This window comes from Prunus persica, chromosome G6, assembly GCF_000346465.2.
Source record: "Prunus persica cultivar Lovell chromosome G6, Prunus_persica_NCBIv2, whole genome shotgun sequence".
NCBI lineage: Eukaryota > Viridiplantae > Streptophyta > Magnoliopsida > Rosales > Rosaceae > Prunus > Prunus persica.
The window spans coordinates 13,513,942-13,522,284 of record NC_034014.1 but is presented as its reverse complement, the minus strand read 5'-3'; the positions used below and the strand labels follow the sequence as shown (position 1 = coordinate 13,522,284).

The window sequence follows — 8,343 nt, the reverse complement described above, 5'->3', positions numbered from 1 at the left end:
ATTATCATATCGTTCATATGTTCTCAATCTTAAAATCATTCATGAATATAAAATGAGTCTAAGTGCCACTACAAGGAAAAACCCTTTTGGCGACCACCGGTTTTGATCGGTAAAAGCTGTCAATTCGTCGCCAAAACCCTTTAGCGACGAAATAATTTCGTCGCTAGCTTGGTCGCCTAAGGCTCGTGGCTAAAAGTAAAAGTGACAAAAGGTGACGAAAAAAAATTTTCGTCGCCAAAACCTTTATGCGACCAATTGGTTTCGTCACCTATAAAGACAAGTTCCCGCAAAAATACCAAAATTTGCCGCGAACTGAAGAAGGATTAGGCGACCAATAGATTGGTTGGTCGCCGATAGTTTTTGGTGACTACCAGATTTGGTCGCTAAAGCTCACACAGTTGGTCGCTAAAATATGTATATTTTGTGTTTTTATTTATTTTATTTATATTATGTTTTGTGATAATATTAACCTTTTGTGCATTAACATATTGTAATTTTGAAAAACAATAAATTTAGATCAATAGATCAATAGAAAATTACATGAATACAAATTTCTCTCATTCAAAAGTACACACAAGCGTACTAGTCATTCAAGTACACATAACATATCCAAATTCCACTGAAAGACTAGAGGCCAAGCTCCATATATTCTTGCCTTTGGTAAACCCAAGTTCTGCAATCATTATTTCCCCACTATAAGACTATTACCAAGCTTGTATACTATTTTGAACAAAACAAAATACATGTATACTATGCCTTTTGTATCCTCAAGTTTTGTAGTCATGATCTTTAACACCTGTGGGATAGGGGTTGTGATCTAATATCGTGGAATTCCCAAACACTGCCAACTGTTTGCTTGACCTTCTCAAACTCATCATCTTCCTTTACAAAAGAAACAAAATAAGGAAATATGCTCAAGAAGATGCCAAAACCAAGAAAATTAAAATTAATATATATAGATATATATATAGAGAGAGAGAGAGAGAGAGAGAGAGAGAGAGAGAGAGAGAGAGAGACCAAAGCTGAAATTCACAATCTTAACTAAATAAGCCATCAAAAAAGAGTTCGACATAAGAAAACTGATTGCTGGTCATCAATAAGCCAACTTAAAAAAATTGAATTCATTTTTCATAGCTCTCAATATCGATTGTCAAAGCATACTTTTGTGATAATAACAGAAATCAAATCATCAATTACCACAAATAAAGAAGGAAAATAGTTACGAAAAACCAATGTAAAGACTAATATTATGCATGGCACAAACCCATTAGAAAACATAAATCATAAAATCCAAAGTATAATCCACACCTTAAATAGAACCAAGTGTAATAGGAAGAAGAGGTTCTTACCTCAAATGGTCCTCTGTCCAAAACCCCAAACCAAATCCTTGCACCTCAAATAAATTTGACATGGAAAAACAGGATACTACCCCGGTAAAGTTAAAGACACCTAAATGACATTGTTCTAAACACATTATAAGATAAAGCGAACTGAGGGGTAGATGGTCTGGGGGCAGAGAGTGGAAAATAACTCAAGCCATCAGAAAGCTTCGGGGAAAGAGAGTGGGTATGCTTATATGAGTACATAGAGGTTACAGAGCTTTTTCTCACAACGGAAGCATCCCATATTCTATTCAACCTATTTAGTGAACTAATAACAATAATAACAATAGTGCAGAAGTCCTTGGCATAGCTATGCAGGTATTTTGATTTAGGACCAGCTTTAATTTAAAATATAATTCTTTCTAGTGTTAAAAATTAATAAAAACACAAGGACAATGATATATCTAATTTCTCAAACAGAAAAATTATGATGTGGACCAAAGGGGCATCAGCAAGGTAAAATGAAAACAAGCTGCAATACCCAAGCACCTTAAGACTTAATTGCACTTCCTAGAAAGAAAGAACTCTAACCCACCTGCAATGCCAATGGCATATCATTTGAAAGTTAAAGCACAAAACACTACCTTATCAATCTAAATCACTATAATCATCACTGTGATTACTAGATTGCCATCATGTTGTAATCAATCACAACCTTAACTGGAAGACCTCAGTGCCTAACAAGATTTCTTCTTCTTATTATAGTTCATCTTGCACATTTACAAACACAAAAATAGGAGCACCATACTACACTGAAATAAAGAGAAAAAGATCAACCTTGTTTATCTTCAACTACACACTGTTTAGCTAACAGTTTCAATTGGATAATGGGAACAAAATTTTAAGCAAAAATGAGATATACCTCTTTTCGTTAATGAATATAACGCTTAAAAATCAGTTTAGAAGTCACTCTCCTTCACTCCCTTTTCCAAATCAAGGTCCAAGAAATTAATATAGGTATTTGCAGTCATCAAATAAGTTCATGTGTATAACAGATTCCTAGAAACTTATTGCTTCAAATGAGAATTTGGTTTGGTTTCAAAAAGCAGAAAGCAATTCCTTATAGCTAAATCTTCTAGCCAAATCAAAATGGCTACTGCTACATCAAACCAGAGAAAAATAGAAAATCCAAATCAAATAGGCAATGTATGTTTTTAAATAGCTCCTCAACCTGATTGCCAATTCGCAATCTCCATTAGCCAAAAATGAGAGAAAAATTTCATCTCAGATGTTTGAAAATCATATACGCAAGTTCAACTTCAAAATCCTAGTCATGTTAGACCCACTTCAACTTCAAAATCCTAGTCATGTTAGACCCACTCTTTTCTTAGGCATTTTCCTACAAGCAGGAAAGCAAAAAACATAAATGTCCAACTTCAAAATCCTAGTCATGTTAGAAAAACTTTCCCAAAGGACATACGTATAATGTATAACAGCAACCTTTAGAATACTCGCTTCTTCTCGGTTGAAATTTAAACACTAGCAAAAAGATCTTTTAAAATGGAAACAGGGGAATACAAAATTACATCAATAACATATACTTATTCACAGTACATAACCAAATATCTCTTGCAGACTAGAGACCTTATCAATTTAAGTGAATTCATTGAAGTCCTCCGATATATGAAAAGAGAAGGAAAAAAAAATTATAATGCAGGGTCTTTAAAAATTAAGTGTCAAAAGAATATGAGCCAAACAAGAATTTTTAAAAGGCACAAGAAAGAAATAAAATGGTGGCACAATTTTTCATTTCTAATAAAGAGAGGGAAAACAAAGGATGCTAAAACCTACCATCTACAACAATAGATTCACAACCTAGCGTTGGTCTCTTGGTTGTTTGATGGGGCCTTCAAGTCTTTAATAGCTACAATTATCCATAATGGAAAATTCTCAAATGGCAGTGCTCAATCAAGGTGGCTTCTCTTTTATTTGTTCTCACAGTTTACATAAATAAAATATAAAAAGACCTTAAGAATTAAGTTCTTGAATGAAGGCTTAACAAAGAAATCTGAAAAATGCTGAATCACTGCAAGATCTAGCAAAGAAACAAAGCATCAATTACAAGACACCACCAGGCAACGCAAGCACAAGAAATCTTCATAATAATAATATATAAAAAAAGAAGATAAATCTTAAAATTTCCATGATTCCAAACTCGTAACTCAAAATATTTAGAGAAGTTTTCATACCTAACATAGAGACAGCAGATGAGAAGTGGTTGAGGGGTCGTCGACCACATCGTTACTAAGACAAAAACCAACTAAATTTTATTTTTACAGAATCAAAATCAAATAATTACAGAAAAATAGCTAAATAAACAAAAAATAATAAAAGCACCTTTGAATCAGAGTATGTATGTGGCTGAGCACATTGCAGAGAATCTCTAGTATATGTTGCCGTAGCAGCAAGTGGTTGGCATCGATGAAGGGTGATTTTGGGAAAGATAGAGAAATAAGGGCCATGAGAAATCTGAAGGGGGATGAAGAGATAGTGGGTATATAAGTGATTGGCCAGCATCGTTGGAAGATTTCATTGCGAGCGTTCGTGGAGGACTTAGTTGAAGGAATCGGTGGTGTGGAAGACGGCGGAGAGAGTGGATACGAGAGAAGTAAATTGGGGGAAGTAACGGGTTAGGGAAATTTTTTTAATTTATAGTCTCCCAGAATCAGCCACCAAGCTATTTGGTTGCCAACATGTCAAATAAGGAAAACGACACAGTTTTAATACTTTATATTCTTTTTTACAGGAACAGCGACCAAAAAAATTGGTCGCCAAGTTTCAAGAAATATTTGGGCGGTATCTCACAAAATATTTTCGCGGCATCTCAAATTTAGAGACGACGCAAGCAACTTTAGAGACAACATAATTTAGTCGCCAATAATTTTCAAGCTTAAAGGCGCCAATTCCTCCCCTAGCGACCAAATCTTTTGGTGGCCATTCGGACATATTTTCTGGTCAATTAGTTAATAAATTTGACGAAATTATTGGCGACGAAATAAAAAACTTCGTCTCCCATAACCTTGCTTGGCGACCAAATTTGGGTTGGTCGCAAAAGATTTCGTGGCGAAAGAGGTTTTTTCTTGTAGTGTGCAATGCAATCTTGTCAGTGACAAAAAGTACAAGGACTATGAAAAACAAACAACAGAGTGCACTAACCTCATGAAAACCAACTATTTTTATGTTTTTTTTTCGCACTTTTTCAAATTTTTTTCTTCAAAATAAATTACGAAAATAAACAAAAAATACAAAAACATAAGGAAAACTAACATGTTGCAACAAGAAAATAATATAATAAACACATCTTCTCTACTCCCAACCAAAGACTGACATTGTCCTCAATGTTCAAACATATAAGCATAATAAAAATAGGACGGTAGTGTTACCTGAGAATTGACATCCAAAGTGAAAGCCTCCAACTTGTTAGTGTACTTTAAAAAAAAAAAATAGAAATGTAGAATTTTTTATTTTATTTTAAGGGAACATAAATTTCTAGACTAATTATATACAACAGATGGACTAAGAGAAGTTCTATCAATCCTGGTAAACAGGATCGTTCAAAGAAACTGTCTCGTGTAACAAAGAAACTGTCTCATCTTCTAGAAACATCTCCCCAAGGAAGGTTTAAGTCTTGGTCATTAACCTTAAAAATATTTCCATTCTTGGTGATAAGTGCCTTATTTATTATATTTTTATATCTTTTATTTTTTGTTTTTGTAGGGAAAGTTGATTCAAAAGAGCGTTATTACTTTACTTTCCTTATTTTCAGCTTTTCTGCGCTTTTAGAAGGTTTTTGATGGAAAATTGGCATTCCAAAGGAGTTTTAGTCAATTGGAGAAGAAAGCTAAGACATTGAAGATCATTGTATCAAATTTTCATAATTTTCTATATATCCAATTGTTCTAGAATTGCAAGTCAACACAACCTAAGTTGCAATCTCGTCAAAACTGTACTGCTATGGGAGATTGAACATTTGAAGACCTCCCCGATTTTTCTAAATGACGTATAATATATCTCTGGAAAGCTGAGAGATAAAGCTACTTCTCTTATATTTTTTTCAAATGTTTCTAGGAAGTGAAACAGCCCCAAAAATTTCGTGTAATTCAGCTGACGTGTCTCTCAGTCAAAGAAGGATTCTTTCCTAGTTTGTCTCCTTAATTGTTTATGGTTTTGATTTTGTTTTAGGAGAGGTTTTTCAGACCTTTTGAGATTAGGGTTTAGTTATTTTGTGCTATATAAGGTTGCCCTAGGTCTCTAGAGAAGGGGGTGGAGATAAAAGAGAAAAATATAGCTTTGGGCACGCCACAATGTTCCGGGTTTTATTATTTTATTTTATGTCTTTTCTTATTTTTATAACTATGCTTGATCACCTCTAGGAACTTTGCATCTAGATAATTGGATAAATCTAGGAGAGAAATACCATCCATTAGGTTTATTGGAACTAAGATTAAGAAGAGTAGCTAGCTAGGAGAGAAACGTCATCCACTAGTCCTACTTGGTTGATAGAATTCTTCTAATCTTAATGGGTTCTTATATATTGAATTTTAACACCTTGACAGGGTAGAATTGCATATAGGGATACACGATTTATGACCTTGACAGGCTTACTTCATACTTTAGAAAGAACAACCTTTAACATTGGAATCATAATTGGATAGTAATGGGCTCTAAAAAAAGGAAATATAGGATTGTCATTGGTAGATTCATAACCTTAGATCTTCATAACTTGATTTCTTTTAAACTCTATCTTTGTTGAGTGCTTTATTTTTCTTTCTTTTAATTCTTGCAATTTAAGTTTTCTTTAATTCATGACTCAAATCAATCAATCGTTTGTTTAATTGGGTTTAGTGTGATTTAATTAATTAAGTTATTTTTATCAGTCCTTGTGGGTTCGACCTTGTACTTGCATATCTCTATACTATTGTTGATTTGTGTGCTACCGAGTAATTTAATTGTGATTTTTGGATACTCTTTTTCAAGTGTTCAAAAATCTACATCACTTGGGATTCTCAACTTCAACAGTCCCATATGGGAAAACTCTTTTAACAATGAAAGGCCCTGTCCATTTAATTCTTAATTTTCCAAGAAACAAATGAAGTCTAGAATTATACAAAAGAACAAGTTGAGAAGGCTCAAAATGTTTCCTCAAAATATTTTTATCGTGCAAAACTTTAATAAGTTCTTTGTAAATTTTGAGTTCTCATATGCATCATTCCTGACTTCCTCAAGTTCATTCAATTAAAGGACATGAAAATTAGAGTATTGAAAGTAAACGTACAGAAAGTACGACTACACGAAGTAAAGGTGGAGGAATTAAAGTATTGAAAGTAAAGATAGACGGAATAAAGAACTCTTGACTTTGAAGTTGTCACGAGCTGGGCTGGGCCGGGCATGCACAACACAAACCCAGCCCATTTAAATACAGCACGACACGATTATTAATAGACCGTGTTAGGATTAGAAAATTAAGACCAATGAACCGGGCCAGCCTGTGGCTTGAACCATCTTCAAGCCCGCCCCGACCCACTTAAAGTTTTTGGTTTTTTTGGTTTTTTTGGTTTTTTTTTTTTTTTTTTTGGTCAAGGACCACTTTACATAAACCATATGTTAACCTCTTTCCCCTCTCAATATCTAGATATATGAAATTTCATTTGGTGACTTCTTCTTCCTATTCATCTTTTGTCCACTTACACTCCCTTTTTTGTTATAGTAAAAACTTTTAAAAAAAACAAAAGGTAGTGTAAGTGGATAAAAGGAGAGTGGGAAAAGTGAACTAAATAAATACTACAATAAATCCTCAATTTTTAGTCCCATATTACATATAAGAAAGGTATGAACATATTATAAATTTGTTATTGTATAAATTTAAGGAGCTGATTTTCCCATTCTCTTTGGTTTTTAATACTTTTAAATTATTTTTGTTCTTTTTTTTTCTTTCTCTTTCCTATTCTACCCTTATCCTACATTAGTTTCTTTTTTACTTCACTTTTATATTATTTATTTTTTCTTTATATTTAATGTTCCAATTTCCATTCCATTTTCTTTTTCTTTATACTTTTATATTATTTTTTTTTTATGTCGTTAAATGAACATGATAATATTTTATTTATTTATTTAGAAAACCTATAATGCTTAATGAAGTTAATAAAAAGCTTAATTAAACATTTTAAAAAAAGAAAAGAAGGGCGTAGTCAAGGAGGGGACGAGCTGCATAGTGATTGTAGAAGTGGGAACAACCCAGTACTGCTGTCAATCTCTATCCCCATCCATTTTCCCTACCGACACCCAAAAGTCCCAACTCTCCAAGCCACACTTACCTCCCCAACTCCAATCCACCCACGTCTAATATATATAATAAAAGCCCATGCAGCCTCACCACTCCGCAATGGTCCTTCCCACTTCTCCACCTGTTGAGTAACTCCTCACCTACTAGACTACTGCCTTCTTTTCATTTTTTTTAAAAAAAATTCTAATGATATATTTTAGTTTAATTGAACTTTTAATGTATTTTAAAATTAATTCAATTTTTTATTAACTTCAAAAAGCTTTATAGGTTTTCAAAATAAAATGAAAAAATATTATCATGTTCATTTAGCAGCAATTTTAACGGAACAGACCAAATTGATAAATGGTATTAAACATAGGGATCAAATTGGCCAAATTGAAAACATATGGACTAAATTGACCAACGTGATAACACACAGGGACAATTTTGATATTAAAGTCAAAGAAATAATATAAAAGTGAAGTAAAAAGAACTTAATGTATGGCAAGGGTAGTATAGGAAAGAGAAAGAACAAAAAAGAAAAAGATTGATTAAAAAATATTAAAAAGTAAAAGGGAGTGTAAGTGAAGAAAAGGAGAGTGGAAAAATCAGCTTCCTAAATATAATATTACATGAGTTATTATTTTTTTAATAAAAATAATAATAATTAAAGGGTAAGAAAATTCAATTTAAATGGAC

General features: G+C 32.9%; 1 long non-coding RNA gene across 1 annotated transcript; it reads right to left on the bottom strand.

Moving 5' to 3' along the window:
• Positions 498-4,124, bottom strand: LOC109949966. The gene is made up of 3 exons (XR_002272293.1): positions 3,720-4,124; positions 3,572-3,626; positions 498-882 (listed from the first exon to the last, which is right to left on the bottom strand). It is a non-coding gene; the product is annotated as an uncharacterized LOC109949966 (long non-coding RNA).